The sequence below is a fragment of the Choloepus didactylus genome, chromosome 2, assembly GCF_015220235.1.
Source record: "Choloepus didactylus isolate mChoDid1 chromosome 2, mChoDid1.pri, whole genome shotgun sequence".
Lineage (NCBI taxonomy): Eukaryota > Metazoa > Chordata > Mammalia > Pilosa > Megalonychidae > Choloepus > Choloepus didactylus.
In genome coordinates, this window is record NC_051308.1 from 9,544,588 (window position 1) to 9,562,607 (window position 18,020).

The 18,020-nt window shown below is 37.8% G+C and overlaps 1 protein-coding gene and 1 long non-coding RNA gene across 9 annotated transcripts in view; both read left to right on the forward strand.

Annotated features, from left to right (window-relative positions):
* Positions 1-18,020, forward strand: part of ARID1B (AT-rich interaction domain 1B) — a 510,581-nt gene that overhangs the window by 275,707 nt on the left and 216,854 nt on the right. The gene's annotated exons all lie outside the window — the stretch shown is intronic.
* Positions 2,568-10,880, forward strand: LOC119521745. Its single transcript, XR_005214415.1, has 2 exons — positions 2,568-2,602; positions 9,592-10,880. It is a non-coding gene; the product is annotated as an uncharacterized LOC119521745 (long non-coding RNA).

The following is an 18,020-nucleotide window of genomic DNA, read 5'->3' on the forward strand; positions in this document are numbered from 1 at the left end:
TTCAAAGACTCTGATATGACATACCAATATGAAAAGCAGGAACATGTTTTAATTTACAGTCTAATTAATGTAAACAAACCAAACTCTACACAGGTAACTATAACAAGGGATGTGGCATTTAAAAGGGTCAAAAAAAAAAAAAAAAAAAAAAAGAGTGTAGTACTTGAGGTATGAGAGTCTGGGCGGAATGGGGGGTAGGTTTTACTGAGAAAGTGACATGTCGGCCTGGCCGGGCTTGTATGCATGAAGCTACTTTATCCCACCATCTACACTGGGAATCACATTTTAGTAAGTTTTTATTGTTGGTAGTTGCTTGCTTTTATTTTATTTTTTTATTTTTGGGGAAAGCACTGATGGGTTGGACTTAGTCACTTTCTTCCCTGGTCTTGGTAATAATCCCTTGGTTGTAATCATTTATTGTCACAGTTGAATGGTTAGGAAATATAGTCACTGTCCACAAGTCAGGAGAATAGTCTGGTACAGAATCCATTTAGGAGGTTAAAAAGCCTGTGTACAAACCTAGATTTGGCACCCTGATCTCAAACTTAATTCAGACAAAATTTTCATGACTAGGGCACCCAGTCACTGTGATTGTAATTTTTCATTACAATGATCCCTATTAACTGAAGGATTTTAGGCCAAAAGGGTGTGTGGCTTTGAGTTGTGCAGTAGAGCTGTCCTTTCTTTGTGTTGCTCTCTTAGCAGTGCCAATGCCCGGCTCCAGGAGAGACGTGGATGGACCACGGGGCCTCTCAAATATGAGAGCCTGTGCTCCGCATTGGCTGTCCTTCCACTGACTTGCCTGGGGTCCCGCAGGGTGTCAGCAGGGTGCTGGGGGCTGGCAGCCTTCAATTTGACCCTGACACCTATGTTCCTCTTAACTGCTCCTGTACTGCCTCCAGTATTAAGAAGTTTGGTCTTCCTCGGTTTTTAAAGAATATAGTTTAGTTACAGACTGTCTGGAAGAAGTAATTCATTGATGAGTGTAACAACGAAGTCTGGTTTATTTAGCTTTTAGGCTGACCTTCCAAATAATCAAATATCAATTTGTTTGTGAATACTAGTCACTCTTGTTTACTTGGGCTTGAAGATGTTCCTTGTGCAGCATTTGTGAGAGGAAAGACATACCTGCCAGTGAACCAAAGTACACTGTGACATGCAGGGGCAGGAGTGCCAGCAGTTCCTATCGAAGGAACAGTTCCTTTTGATAGGAATCTATGCAAGATTTAATTAGGAAACACAGTTGTTCCATCTTGTCTAAACTACAGGGTACACCAGGAAAAGAAGGGTGTGCGGATAAAGGGATGGATGCAGTAGGTGATAGGGTGCCGTTGCGTATTTTTGAGCAGGGACCTGAGATGCACAGTGCCATTAGGCCTGAGTGACACTTAGAACACTTCCTCAGATGAACTGGAAGGAGATGAACTGAAAAAGAGGACTTTTTCTTAGACGGGAAAAAGATGTACCTGTTGAAAAATCAGTCCTAAACTAGGTGATAGCATTGGCTTTGGAGCCCACGTTTCTTTTATGGGAAGGCTTCTGCAGTGGGTTCTGTTTTATTCAACAAATATTTATTGTGTGTTACCACTTTAGATATAGGAGCTTTATCTGAGTTGGCACAGAATAATCTCATAAACTTCATAGTTGTTAATAATGAAGTATATGCTCATCGCTTCAGACACTTAACAATAATATTATTAGTTAACATACCTTCCTCAGTGCTTTACATGTATTAATTTGCTTAATCCCCACAACAGCCCTATGATGTAGATACTTCCTTCTGTTATACCTATTGGCAGAGGTGGAAAATGAGGCACAGGGAGGTGAATTGACTGTTAGTTCAGTCCCTGTGGGGGCAGGATTTTAACACAGGCACAGCCTGTGCTTTTATTTACTTACTGAGCATAGAACGTGCTATATACATAGTCAACCTGCCTACTGATTCTACAAAAGATTGTGAGGTGATATTCTTTTGTAATTTACGAGGCAATCATTTAGTAATTCTTATCTCCTTTCATATAAAGGGTTGTTAGAGAAGCCTAGGATAAGAAGGGAATTTCTGAAATGAATACAGTGTACTGTTTGGTGTTACTTAGCCAATATAGGGGATCTAAAGTTAATTCCATGCCTTTAACTCACGGTTTTCCCCCCACTCTCCATCATTAGGTATTTTTGAGTAGGGTAGTGCTGTTCTTTACTACTGATCAATGTCAACTGTAGACTTCTCATTTTGAAAACATTTTGTTTTCAGTTTCATTGCCTGTAAAAATAACTATTTCTAATGCAGCAAGGCTTCCTATCAGTTTAGGCAAAACAACTTGTGTAAATTTATTTAAATTGAGATTGTACATGTGTGAAAGTGAAAAATCTTTCCTCAGAACACTTAATCCTCTATAAGGAAGTAGCTATGCTTCCTTTTGTTTTTAGTTATGAAGTTGCTGCTTCATTAATTTTGCTTCTGCAGAAGTGTACAGATTATGATCAGTAATATCACCATTTAATAGGTTTATTTTTTTAAAAAAGGAGGAGGAAAGGTAATGTGGTTAATTGCACCTTGTTTTGCAGCAGCCTGAAGATCCTAATGCCAGAACACCTCTTAGAGGTAAATTTTTTTCTATCTTGTGAGCTTTCATTTGTTCTGTTGGTTTTGCTTTGGGGGAGCTGTAGAAGGGATGAAAGTGAACTGGGAAACCATTCTCCACTTCTTTTCATTTGTCCTCCTTTCCTTTTTTGTTTTTAGGGCAGGTACAGTGAAATCTTGGTGACTTAGCATGGTCAGGATTTCAGTCGTCTTGTCACATGTACATTCTAATGTTCTAATATTGGAAGCATGTATATATTATTGATATATAAAGCATTGGAATAAAATGAACATAATTACAAGATAATTCAATTGATGTTTGAACATTTTGCATTTCCTAGAACTTATTGACTGTCCAAATTCCCCATCATAGGAATTCTACACCTTCAGTCAGTATTTAGAACCAAGAAAAATTATGTAGTGGTTGTCATTTGATTACTTAAGATGAACTAAGTGAGAATACTGAAAAGAAAACCTAATAGGATTTGTGAAGCATTGTGCTAATTTATGCTGTGGGAACTTTTATGATGAAGAATAAAATGAAAGTCTAATATAAATTCCTTTTGAGGTCTTTGGAAGAATTCTCTGTTATCAGAAAGTCATGTTTTTGTTGTTGTATGATGTTAATATGGATATTATTAGAGGATTTGTCTTTTATTACAAATGAATTTAAATGCATAAGGACCATAAAATTTGTTACTGTTGTCTTTCTCTACTACCTTGTCTTGATTGATACACGTTGCATTTTTTATACAAATGTAGTTATTTGTCAGAATTTACAAAGATAAGGAATTTACAGATCCAGGAAGCATAATGTATTCCTAGTTTAAATAAGAAATCCATGCCTAGACTTACCCTAACTTTGGGACATCAAAGAGAGAGAGTCTTGAAAACATCCCGAGAAAAAGAACAGATCGCTTATAAGGAATAGAATGACGGCAAACTTCTGCAGTACTTTGGAATCCAGAAAACAGCAGAAAAGTAAAAGTGTGAATCTAACAAAACTATTTGCAAGTGCTATTCCAGTATTAAGATAAAAGGGAAACATTTAGAGATAGACAAAAAAAAAAAAGGAATTTATCACTGACATTCTATAGTGTATAAATCAACAGAAAGGAAAATGATCTCAGAAGGAATGGAACACTAAGCAAATGGAATGGTGCACGTATATGTTAAACCAAACAAACATATAAAATAATAGTCTGATTTGTAGAATTTTAAAAAAAGGAACTTAAACATTATTCAACAAGAGAATGTAAGCTGGAAGGCGAGAGATCGCAACTTAATGTCCTTTTACTGCCCATAAAGGGAGATTTTATTTAGTCAAATAGATATGTTAACATTTCAAGGGGACCGACTGAAAGAATAAAGAGAAAAAAAAAATCTGAAGCACTAAAGGAGGGGGTAAAAGAAAATAGGATTGTGTCCTACTATTCTGATGGTAACCTTAACAGAAACAAAGCAAACCGATATCAACTAGAGCATCTCAGGGCTTTCTTTAAAGACATACGACCTATTCCTAATTTGAAAATCTATAAACATAAATTATGCACTCAAGTTTTTAATCTTAAATAGCTTAAAAAGACTTTCTGGGTTTGTTTATAATATTGATCGGTTTAAGAAGCCTTTTTTTTATGGGTAGTACAAAAGTAGCCATCTGTCCAAGCTCATTCTAAATTACAGGAGACCAAAGTTACTGAGGTTTTATGATTCTTTTTGGGATCTGTGATTCCTGAAAGTATTACTGACAGTCATGGGAGTGTTAGGTGCTTATTTCATAAAATTGGTATTTTAGATGAATATAGGAATGCTTATATATGAGTGTTCAGTAATGGTAGTCACTGCAGATGCCACTTTTTTCCCCATCTCACTCTGTCTCCCACTTTGAAAATTTAATAATAGCTATCATTTATTGAGCACTACTTTGGTCTAGGCATTTCGCTAGATGCTTTACTTATTATTTATAGTCCTCAGAACAACTCTGGAAAGATAGATACTGTTTTTTCCTTTTCACATATTAGAAAACAGACGTTCCAAAAAGTTAACTTGCCCAAGGTTCCACAGCTGGCAAATGGCAGAGATTTCAAACCCGTGTTTGCTTGACTTTCAAGTCCTATACTCTTTCTGTTCTGACAGATTTCCACTCAGCTCTTCAAGTACTCTTTTAAAAACTGAATAGTAGGAATACTTTCTTTTTGTTGTTTTTTGTTAATCCATGATTATCTTTCTGAAGACAATTATTTTGTTAAAAAGAGGAGTAGTTGAAGGTTGTAATGAGAGCTGTTTACCATATCTTGATGTGTGCTGATAATAAAGCCAGATTCCTAGATCTTTTATTTTATGGCAAAAGAGCAAAATAGTTGGAGAGCTTGGGTCCAAGTTGTAGAAGCCCTTGCTCATATCTATCAAAACTGGTTGTGTTTACTGCTGTCTGTAATAGAAAAGTATGACCCAGAGGATCTTAGAATTACCATCACTAATGTTCAGACCTGAAGCATTGTGAGGTGCACTTGCATTTCTGCATATTAAAGAAAGGACGAGTTAAGCTGTACAGAAAATACCCATGTGGGATGCCATAGATTGGTTCTTCATCTGTGCGGCAAAAACACTGAGTATCAGTAACCACTTTGTTACCTTATTTGGAGGATAGTGTTCATTCAGAGTACTCGTTCTTAAAGAGCTGGCGTTCTTGTGGGGGTGGCATCTGGATCATCTAACTACCTATAAACCAACTGTGCTACTTCTGAGGACATTGCACTGTAAGATTTTCACAGCCACACAATATTCCTCATTGCTTTTGGAGCTGGTCCCTCACTCAGAATAACCACTTTCTGAGCCCAGATATTTCTCTTTCCTGATTTGCACAAAAGTCTGTTTTCCTGGGACGTTTAAGTGTTTAAGAACTCCCGGCATTAATCACAGGTCTGGTGGTATCACATAGGTATGAAGAAAAGAATGTAAAATATCTAATTACTGTATTGTTCATATTGATTACATGTAGAAATGACATTTTATATATAATGAGTCAAATAACATATTAAAAGAGATTTTACCTTTTCCTTTATCTGAATATGTCTACTAGAATATTTAAAATTACCTATATGAAACACATATGTGACTTACATTTCTATTGGATAGCACAGGTCTAGAAAACTTGTCACCCAAATTTCTTTACCTTTGGCAGTGATTCTCAACCTTAGTTGAAAATTAGAATCATTTTGGGGGGGGGGGTAAAAAAACCCTGATACCCAGGTCATACTCCAGATCAATTACTTCAGGATCTCTGGAGGTAGGAGCCATCACTAAGTAGAACAAATGACTTTTTAAGACTCCTATAACTCCATGAATTTCCCCTCCTATTTTTAGCTCCCCTAGTTAAATTCATTAATTGAACAGCCAACCTTTGCTGTTCTTCTCATATTTAACCTATTTTCCTTGTGTTTCCATTTAGCCTCATTTCTTCTTGTTCATGCATTCTAGAGAGTAAAAATTAGTGTATTAATATATTTGAAAAGTGATGAAGTATTAAATTTTAAGTGAAAGATGAGGGAGATCCAGGGTTTCAAATTATTCTGCATAAAGTAGACCAGGGAACGGGTCACAAGCTGAGCTGGATCAGGGAAGAAGCTAGGGCAGTTAATTAATTACTTAGAGTTGGCCCCCAAGGGAGGATGCCCACAAGTAAAATGTGGGTTTTCAAGAATGTGGGGAAAGCGTGTTTGGTGGAGGTGGGTAGCATCATTCATTACCTAGGCAGTGGTTTTCCCTGTCATCAGCGGGTGGTGATGTCTTGATTCTCAGAGGGAGCTGGTCCAGGTTGAAGAACCCCAGACAGGCAGTTGAGGGAATACTGGAGTGGCATGACGAGGCAGATTATAGGGGCTCCATTCTCAGTAGATAAGTGGAGTAGAAACCAGGAACAAAGTCACTTCGATTAAGAACATGTAATAGAGGTTAGGGTACATTTTGGTGGATATGTAAGTTTACCAGAGCTGTTGAAACATGACTATCCTTTCTTATCATTGGTTGACTCGAATAATCTAAAGATTCTTCATTTTGTAGCCAGGTCTTTCCAGCCATAAGCAGAGGACATTATTGGAATGGTCTAATATAGTACAAAGAGCAACAACCTGGAGCAGGAGACCTGGGTTTTGTCTGATTCTTTCGAGTAACTGTGTGTCTTTAGACAAGTCGTTTAACTTAATTTGTAGCCTCCATTTTGCTTATCTGTGAAGTAAAAAAGGTTGTGTGGACACAGTGCTGCCAGTATTCCTAGACCCCCATTGTCTTTCAGGTCTCTGAATATCACTCTGCAAAATAACAGTGAAAATAATAAATATGCCCATGTTAGATGGCATAAAACCTTAAAGGATTTTGTGTGTTATCAAATATGGTATAAAGTTTGTGAGCTAGTCATCTTACTGTCTTAATACTGCCTATGGTATGCTATACCTTTTTAGAGTCAGTGCCTCCAAAGCTTGATCTCAGTTTATGTTATTTATCTTCTAAGATGATCCCAGGAGCCAGCAACTCTATTCCCTAATATTTAGATCCAGTACTTTGTGAAGTATATTGACTCAGTATTATGCATGTGATATGGAGCGATGACAGGAAGAAAAATCAATATTGTAACTCTTGCTGCCTGAAGCTGAAGTCTCAGTTGAGCCTAATGATAAAAAAACAAATGATTTGAATACTATTACTGCTTCAAATCTACCTCATTTGATTGGTCAAAAGGAACTTATCAGATCATGTAACTACCAGTGAAGACTGGATATGTCACCAGACAAGAATTTCAATGTGAATTTGCTTAAAATGATGGAGCCTGCTGTCCAACCCTCACATTAAATACCATACAAAAGTTTTGGCTGAGTGTGCATTGAGGGTTGAGGGAATGCTTGTATGCAGTCTCACAAACTTATTTTTTTCTGTACTGACTAGAAACTGATTGCACCATAGCCAAATTAGATGTCAGCATAAAGGGAGCTCAATGACAGACCAGAACAGAAGTGACAAGCAAAAATCAATTAAAGGACTCAGCCATATGGGTGTATTCAGTAATCCAGGATAGCAATATAGGAATCCTATATGTGGTGCTTTGCTTAAGATAAGTGCCTCCTTGACTTTAAGCATTGATAATATCCACACACACAGAACCTTTGAGCATTATGATATTTTTGATAACAGTATTGACTGCTTGCTGGGTTTTTGTTTTGTTTTTGGTGATAAAAGCATATAAACCTGCTTTCTTTTTTGGAGTAGTAGTGAGACTTGGTGAAAGATAGAGTTATATTTTCCATTACTGAATCCAAAGGAGACCAGATCTTAGAATCTATTTAGGGAGCATGTGATGACTAAGGCTTAGCCACTCGTAGGCTTGATTAAACCATACAGCCATTGAGAGACTAGCGATATTGGTGGAATTTGTATCTGTTTTTGAAAATGTGGGTATTAACATTATTGTCAGATTATTTCTGTTGACTGATCTTCCCCCTTGGTTCTTACCTTTCTTCTAGTTCTGGTTCTCCCATACTAATTTTATGAACCAACCCAGTATTCTTTCAAGAAAAGCCTTTCATGGATAAATTAGCTAAACTCTGTTTCTATTCGTTCTAGGAACCCTGATTCATATAGTTAATATATTAGTTACTGGATGAGTTTTAAAATCAGGGGAGGTATGCCTTGAATCACTGGTAATTTGAATCCTGCTAGATAAGTGATAAGAGATTGATTTCTTTCTAAAGTTAACATGGGCTAAAACTTATTTGTAATTCTGTTGCTTACCCAATACTATAAGGCTTTCACGTAAGAGTTTCTAGATTTCTGGCATAGTTTTTGATAGAAGGGTGATCATCTGAATTTTAAATTTGAGAAAAAGATTAGTCTTTAGTTAAATATGAACCTTTAGGTGGTCTGAAACAGACTTTTTGTAAACTAGAGGGTAATAAGCCAAGTGAACATTTCATTTATTCAAGAGAATTCATTACCTTTGTACCAAATACTGTTCTAGTTTCTGTATTATGCCAGGAATAAACAAATAGCAAAACAGGTCATTCTCCATCTTCTAGGAACTTGTAGGCTAAATTAGAAAACAAATAATCAGATCATTATAATTTAGTGTTGCAAGGAGAGGACCTGGGTAACCTGACTGAGGTATCGGATTTGGAAGGAAAAAGTGATGTTTGATGCCATATTCATCTTTAATATCCCACACATTTCACAAAATGCCTGGGACATGATAGGTACCTAACAAGTGTTTGAGGAAAAAACCTGAACTGTGTCTTGAAAAATAAATAGTTGATGAGAACCTGAACTCTACAGAATGAATGGAAATATTAAGAAGAAAGTGATATGATTTCTGATTGGTAGATGAGCAATATAAGGAGACAGACAAATTCCAAAGTTATGAGCTCAGGCAGATTGATAGCTCGTCATTAATTGACAAAGAGAATTTAGAAATCGATTTGAGATCAGTGGAATGATAAGAGAAAATCAGTTCCATTTTTTGATTTCTTAAATTCAGTTTTTGAGGGATATCCTCATGGGGATGTTAAGTGTGCAGATGGAGAGGTCTGATCAGTCCTGGAGCGTAAGATGGAGTAATGATTTAGGATTCATCAAAATATTTGATATTTGGAGCCATAGAAGTGAACAAGGTTGTTCAAGAAAAGTGAAAAGAATGTCTAAGATCCATGGGGAAATTAAGTTTCTTTAAAATTGACATTTCTGGAGCTGATTAGATCTATTCTAAAGGGGCCTCCTCTAGTTAGAACCAAGTACTTCAACAGCCTATTTCTATAGGAAGCAGTTCTCATGACTTACAGGTTAGCAAGTGCTGACTATGTAACACCATATCTGCTGTCATTCTGTCGTCTCTTCACTGCTTTCATCCCTGGCATGATGGTAAAATTATTGGAAATGTTCTGCTTCCCTTATTGAGCCAATCAGAGCATCACTCCCACACTATCACTATATCAACCCCACCTAGGTTTTCTTTTTTTTTTTTTCAGAAAGAAAGACAAAACTATGATGTGAATCCTGCATCTTCATTGCCTTTTCAACAGCAAAAATTATCTGACTGATTCAGAGCCTCTTGATATAGTTGCAAAACATTGTCACTGGAGACATTGTCCCTCAGATGGGAACATTTTTCACTTTGGTTCAGAGAAATGGCTGGTAAAGAAGGTTATTTCTCTTCTCTCAGAAGACATTTAACTAGTAAAACACCTGAGCCAGCCTGACTTGCAGACATTGTCAATCAAATTACAATTGACTGCTATGTAGTGTTTATTAGAAACATTTCAGTGCTAATCCTTGTAGATCCTTTTAATATTCAGTGCTTTATTTTCATATCAAAAAAGGTAATCACTGACACCTTTATATGCAATGATGTCTTTAGTTAAAAAAAAAGTGTTCACTACATCATCTCAATATAAATTTAGTGTTATTACCCAATCTCAAATAGTGTCTCCCCTCAATGTCTAGACCTGTCCGATATGGACACCTGAACTGTGACTAGTTCAAATTGAGATGTACTGCAGGTATAAAATACACATTGGATTTTGCAGACTTAGTATGAAAAAAAATCTCAATAATTTTTACATTGGTTATGTGTTGAAACAATAATATCTTGGGTATATTGGGTCAAGTAACATTAAAATTCATTTTACTTGTTTTCTGTAACTTAATGTGGGTACTAGAAAATTTTAAATTACACATGCAGCACATTATATTTCTGTTGGATGGTGCTCTCGACAAATCCACAGCAAACACAGTCCTCTCCATACTCTGTGTTCCCCTAATACTTTCCAAATGAGTTGATGCCGCTTGTGAATCTGTTAGTAATGGATTGCACTTGTTTCTAATGTCACTGTCCAGGTCTAAGCTTATGGTAATTTAGTAACAACCCTGGTGATTTTTAAAGCTACCTTTGTTGATTGGGGAGATTTTTGCAAAGAGCAGATGGGGAAATATTTAAATTTGTTGAGTTATTCAAAAGTAATAATCCCAACCAGTAAAACATATTGGGGGCCACTGGAAAGATTGTTTATTCTTTATTATTAATTTTTGTTCCATAAAATTTGACTATAAAGTGTCTGTAAAAATGACTTAGATTTTATAAAATTTGTGTTTATTTGCTACCTTGTTCAAAATGGGATTTAAAGTAGCCAACTTAAAAATGTCAGTAATTGGTTAGCATCTGTTTAGGAATTCTTCAGCAACAAGGTGGTATGTGCTATTTTAGGAGATGAGCGATACTAGTCGAAATTTCAGTAAAATAAAAATTCATGTTCCTTCAGATGTTTGCTTATCTTTTTTTTTGTTTTTTGTCTCTTTCGTTTTCATTCTGGAGACGAAGCTCTATCAGTCTTTTTGAAGGACAGTCCACCTGTAGAGGACCTCGCATTTAGAATGCCAGACCTTTTTAGAATATGCTTTAAAGTTTTAAAAGTAAACATCACCCCAGCTCCTTCTACTCTGTGGAAATGTCTAGAGCCTAACCATCTTATAAAATGGAAACTGACCTTTCAGTAGGGAAAAATACTTCAAAAATAAGTTGTAAGTTTTAAAAATAACTACCTCCTTTTTAGGACAATAAAGAAAACTCTCCATTTTCTAGAGATACTTATCAAAATACAGCTATTTAATGATTGCATATCTCCATGTGCGAAATAGAACCTTCAGGTCCCAACTTGACACTCATTTACTAATCTTGAGAGTTGTATTGCCAAAATATGAAAATTTCTGGTTTCTAGATTTTCTTTCTTTGCAACTCAATTTAGTTCAGTGTCTACTTGGTGTATGGCAGATTCTATGGGGGTTGTGGGTGGGAGAATATACATAAATACACAATGGATGGATCTTGCCTTCAAAGATCTAGTTGAGGAAAGTGGACATGTACACAGTTACACATAAAATAATAGAATTATATCAATTCAGTAGTATACAAAGTACAGTATATTCTAATGAAGAGAATCAGGGAAGTCTTCTTGGAAGGAAGTATGGAAATTTCAAAAGGCAAAATTATGGGGAAAGTGAAGGGGTGAGTATCTATAAAGGCTTGGAAAAAATAGGGCAGGTTCAGAATACAAGTTGCCAGAGAAGGTGATTAATGGAATGAATGCAGGGAGATGAAACACAGATTCTCCAGGGTCCTTTATCCCAAGGTAAGAAGCCTGGACTCAGTTCTCTTGGTATTTGGAAAGATTGGAAGCAGAATAACACATTCAAATTTGTGTTGCTGAAAACAGCACTGTTAAACAGTATGTTCATTGTTACTGAACAGACTCTCGGGTGAGGAGGGCGGGTACTGTGAAAGATAATGGGTGGCAAAGAGAAGAGCCACTGGTGTCTAAGAAACCAGTTTGACAATGTTCTAGATTGAGAGATAAAGGCCTAAGTAAAGTGACAGTGATAACAGGAATAGCGGCTAGGATGGGTTTGGAAACTTGGATTTGGGGAGGGATTGAGTGTTGATCAAAGCTAACAATTAGCAAGTGCTCAATTCCCATCATATTTGTCATCACTTGGGAGATATTGCAGGTTCAGTTCCAGACCACTGCAATAAAGTTAATATTGCAATAAAGTGAATCACATGAACTTTTTGGTTTCCCAGTGCTTATAAAAGTTATGTTTACACTAATACTGTATCTATTAAGTGCAATAATAGGATTATTTCTTTTAAAAAAGTACATACTTTAATTAAAATTTGACAGAGACATGAGATGAGCACGTGCTGTTGGAAAAATGGCGCGGATAGACTTGCTTGTTGCAGGGTTGCCACAAACCTTGAATTTGTAAAAAAAAAAAAATGCAATGTCTGCAAAGTACAATAAAATGAGGTATGCCTGTATAGTAATTTTATACATGAGGAAGCTGAGGCACAGAGATGCCATGAAATGTGCCTTAAGGTCATAAAGTGGAGTTGAATTCACTCCTGGTTAGTTTTGCCTCAAAGTCCATGCTTTTAATTCCTATTTTTCCTAAGATACAGAGGAAAAAAATAGTGTAAGAAGTCAGAGGGGCCTAAAATTTCTAGTCCAGTGGCTGTTGCTTCCACCAAGAGAGGAGGGAGGAACTATTCCCTCTCATTCTGCATGCTTTTCGGTGATGAAGTTCAGTCACCCACTCACATGAACTCAGTTACCATCTGACTGCCCATGACTCCATGTTGTTTAGTCCCCAAGCAGCTTTTGCCCTGACCTGTACTTCCCGTTGCCACCTGGCCCTCTCTGCCTTAGATGTGCCAGTCATATCAAATTAAACTGCCCCAAACCGGAGTCATTAGATGTTAGTTAATGAACATGGTGTTTATTATCCAGCCTACCAAGTAGGAAACAGGTGACATCTTGCCTACTCTGGCTTGTGCCTCATGTACATACAGCCATTATTTTAACAGATCTGGAACAATCTGAAATCTCGTTAGGCCCCTAAATCCAACCCCCATCCCCACCCTCCCACACAGCCTTTCTCTTGGGGAGGGTGAACTCCCCTCCCCCTATACTTTGCACAATTTAGAGAATAAGTAGAATGAAAATAAATTTTAAACACTCCCTCTCTGATGAAAACAAATGGGCATGAACAGTTTTCTTTCTTGCATTTTCATATTGTAGATAACATTTTTGGTATCTGTTAGTCTTTTTTACATCCTTTTTGATAAAATTCAGCACTTTATAAAGGATAGAATTTAAACCTAAAAGCAGTAGATAGACTTCACTTAACTGTAAGCTGGGACCTAAAACAAACTTTTAATCTGAAAATCTAGTAAGCATTGTCTTTTTATCAGTCCTAATTTTAAAATTTTTTATAAGGGTCTGTAAATGGATGAATGCTTAGGGTAAATGTCAGCAGGCATATTTTTCTTTTATTGATATTGTTGGTACTGTAAATAGGATTGGATGAAAAATGGTATACAGTGAAGCCTAATTTTAGCCATTTCTCCTATTAAAAGATATTCAAAATATTAAACTGGTTATTTAAAACTATATTTAACAATTTCTTCAAAATTATTTTCTCTAATTTTCTTCTCCTGTTTTCCTCAAATCATTATTACCTCCCCCTTATGGCTCTTGTTTATCATTCAGGAAATTATATTTTAAAGTTAGTGGTAGAAGATTTTATGCTCTGTGTATTTCCTTTTGCTGATCTAATCGATTCCTTGTCTTTCTTCCCAAAAGATAAAATCTGGCATTTGTGGCTAGAAATTGTAAACTCTGCATAACTTTAATGAGTGACACAGGTTTCTTATTTGTAGAATTTGATAATTGAATGAATTACACATTTTGGAAAATAAAAACTTTAAAAGAAATGCCAAGGTGATTGCTCAGACACAGCAGATTGCTGGTGAGTTGCTCAGCTAGAGCCTCCCTAAAAGGGCCCCTTCTTTGAGCCTGGTGCATCTCCTTGTGTCCCTCCCTTGCTCTGGCTCCAGCTTGCTCTCCTCCTACTTCTCTTTCCTTGCTGGCCTGCATATCAGCTTCTCAGTTAATCATTCGTCATCCTCACAATTTATCTATTTTTTATTGGTTGCCGGAGACTGGTTTTGAAGAAGGATTAAATATTTGGGGAGAGAGGACCTCTTTCCAGCCACCGCCTTACTATTGCTGTTTTTTTTTTTTCTATGCATTTAAAACATCTCTGCATTTGTTTCTTTTGCTTTCTTAACCAAGACATATTTACAAATTTAACAATTTAGACATCCAGTTTAAATTTGATTTGGCACTTAACGAGGAAGAAATAGGGAAATGCTTAGGAAAAAAGTGTAAGAAAGAATGCGGAAGGGGAAGGTGAATGATTAGGCAAAATCAGAATTAAGGTACAGGTAATGTGAAGTTCCCTCCGGGTCTTGAACACCAGATCTAGGAATTATGAACCAAATTATGCTTCTGAAGGTGCTGTGGAGAAAGAGTGGGAGAAGGTTGTGGCAAGGGGATTGTGCAACGTAAAAGGCATGTTGAGAAAGCAAGCAGTAGAAAACTCCCAGCAGGCGCTTCTCCCACCACCCCCGCTCTGGAGGCTTTTATTGCCGCCCCCTCTCCCAGCCCCTTCTCCTCCTGCCTCCTCCCTCCCCCGCACGTAGGCGCTTGGGGGGAAACCTTCCAGCTTGACTAGAAAATCAGCCCCGTTCGCTCAGAAACCGCAGCTGCGGCGCGCAGAGCCCAGCCAGGCGGCCCGGCGCGTACAGGCGCCTTTTGTGATCGGCGCCAAGGAGGGCTCTGAGGCGGACCCCAGGGCCTTGTGCCTGCCTTACTCCTTCCCTTCCACCCCCCGCTTCTCCCCTCGCGCCTCCAGAGAGCAGGTCCCGCCTGCGCAGCCCACATCGCCCCCGGGCCCTCCTCGGCACCAGGCGCCTGCTCCTGTGTCTGAGTTGTTTGTGGAGCTCTAGAATCGGGCCTGGATAGGAGGGGCCTGGCTGGGTACATGGAAACACCTTTCTGTTAAGTTTCTGCTGACGCAGCTTGTCGTTTAAATAAACACTAGAGTTATGAGGGTGATGAGCGTTTTCTTGGCCACCTCTAGCCACAATTCTACCCGAAGTGGCTTAATTTTCCCCATTCGGCGTGTCAAAGCCTTTTCTTGGTTTTCCCCTCCTCCCCTAGGTGCGTCTCTCTTCCTGTCCCCACCCCCCCGAATTCTTTTCACTCTCCCTCCAAAAAAAAAGAAAGAAAGAAAGGAACAAAACCAGCATCCTACTCCCAGGGCTGGATGAGTTGCAACTCGTTTTGTGTTAATTAAAGGAGTGGCTGATGGTAGAAAAGCAGGAAAGAACCGGGGCGGGAGGAAACGCGGGGCGGGAGCACTGCGCTGCAGCCGGTGTCGGGCGCGCAGGGGCTAGCTGGGGTGGGAGGAGTCGTGGGGTCGCTGTGAGAAGCCTCAGCTTGCAGCGGCGAGGGGTGGATCCGGGGAGCAGGAAATCACTGAGTCCCAGATGCGGGGACGGGACCAGACGGCCACCCGCCATTGGCTGGGTTTTGAGCTCTGCCCTTCACCCATCAGGGTGCACGCAGGCTGGGGCTGCTGGGGCTGCTGGGGCTGGCTTTTTGGGTAACAACTTGCTTCCCAGAGCCAAGTGCTCATTACCCTTCTCTGGCGGGAAAATTGCTTAAGGTATTTTTTAAGCTGAAAAGAGAAGTCTTACCTTGGGAAGTTTTCTCTTCTTCCTGTGCTTTCCTGCCCTTAATTAAATTCTAAAAAGCCTTTTTGGAATATTGTCTTTGGAATTCTCTTTTCAGCCTTTCTCTGTTGTGAAGATGTAGGGATTAAGTACTCTCATTGGTTAATTTCTGTGGGCATTTTGGCAAAATGTTGGAATCTAGAGACTTTTGAGGACAATTCCAAGCAAGCAAAACAATAATACATGAACTGTACTGGATTAATCAAAACTTGCATTTAATCATACTAGTAGTAATCAACTGTGGCCACTTCGGTTTTTAAACTTATTTTATCCCACTCTGCAGACTATATGATTTCTCAAGTTGGTTTACTTGGTTTTTGATACCACTCACTCAAATAGCTTACTGTGAGGTACACCTGAGTTCTGTTTCTTTATCATGTTGCATATCAGTTTGATATAGGAATTCTGGAGAAATTAAGTGATATGTCATAAGAATATAGTTTTGAGCTAGCTTATCAATATTGATATAGAGGCAGAGTCTAAGAAATAAGTGTTTTGAAGCAATATAAGAGTGATGGACTTGAAAAGGATTTCTGAACATTAACGTTCCTGTTTGCTTTTATGCCTTAGAATGTTTACTGTGAATATGAATGTGCACAGTATTTTCACATAGCTATTTCTGTGCTTTTGTTTTGTAACAGACTAGATTTTCTAAAAATAGATTGCAGCAGGGACACTTCTCACCTTGATCCTTGTTACTCACTTACACTTGCCAGTCCCATTTCAAATTCAGTTACATCCAAAACTATGGGATACTTTGTAAAAAGGGATGGGTTATATACCAGGAAATACTGCTGTTCTTCACATGCCTCTTCATATTAAAACAAGTAGGAGGAGCAAACACTCAATAGTCACTGTCAGTGGCCTAATGTTAGCAGCTACTTTTAGGTTTGAGCTACAATCTTGTGTAATGGTTAAATTGATGCATGTTGGTGAGTTTGGGGTTAGCAGGCTTTCAATTCACTAGGTTTGTAAATATTAGATGTGTTCTTGAGTATTAACTGACTGAATCAATATCTTCTTATGTTTATGCTTTTGAAAACCCAGTTGCTGGGATTTCCCAGGTCTGGACCAGAGTTTCACAACCTATTAACATTTGGGGCCAGATACTTCGCTTGCAAGGGGCTGAGCTGTGTAATGTAAGATCTACCCACTAGATGCCAGTAGTGACCCCCACCTCCAGCCGTGACAGCCAAAGATGTCTCCCGATCTCTCCCAAGAGTCTCCTGTAGGGAGTGAATGGTAAAATCATCCCTAGTTGGGAACTGCTGGTCTTGACAAAAACTAAATTCTTGACAAAAATTAAATTCATTCACTGGTAATGCTTGGAACACTTGTTTATAAACTCTAGGTAATATATGGCATAAATGACTATTACTGCCAGAGGGCTAGTGACCGGTTTCTTTTTAAGTTTAACACTATATTAAATGTTCATGTGACCATAACTCTTTTGGAAACCTCCTTTTTGTTGAAAATATTGTAAAGCATTTGCATGAACAAAACGGAATCTACGTAATATATCGGTGTTGATGGGCCTGCTGGGAGTTGGTGTTTCAAACATTAAAAATCTTTAAGTTTTGAACCTTGAGACTGCGGTTCAAGCCTTTTACTACATTCTTAGTACAAAACAGTTTCATGGTTGTAAGCTCAGTACTTTGAATTTTCCAGTGCTTATCCTTGAATTAATGGACTCACTTTTCAAATATAAGTATGCAGTCCTTCCAGAACTGATTTTTAATATTGAATTTTAAAAATCATACATTAAAATTTCTGAGCTATAAGTAAAAGGTACTGTTTTAAAGTGTCATACCTCAGATCTGAAGGTTGTGTTATATCTTCATGTCTGAACTTGCACACGCTACCTTAACTTTAGTGTTGGCTGTAGTTTTGGTTTTAAGTCTACTTGCTTATTTTCATGTTAAAGTTGAAATTTATATGCAATTGTATTAAATAATAAAGAATTATTAAATAACAAATGATCCCTTTCTAGCTTCAAAAATGAACCCATAATTATTTACACCTGAGCATAAAATTCCAAAAATCTCAAAACTCCTCTCCACCCCCTGAGAAAAATCTAGCAGTTCCCATATCCTGCAGAAATCTCTAGAAATTATCAACTTGAAAATTCAACTCTTTATTTTGGGATACTTTATTAAGGGAAAAAAATTGTCAAAATATACCATACAATGAAAAGGCATTTTGAAGAAGAGAAACTATGAAATACTGTTTTAGTTCTTGTCTGTATATTTGGAAAAGGTAATGTTT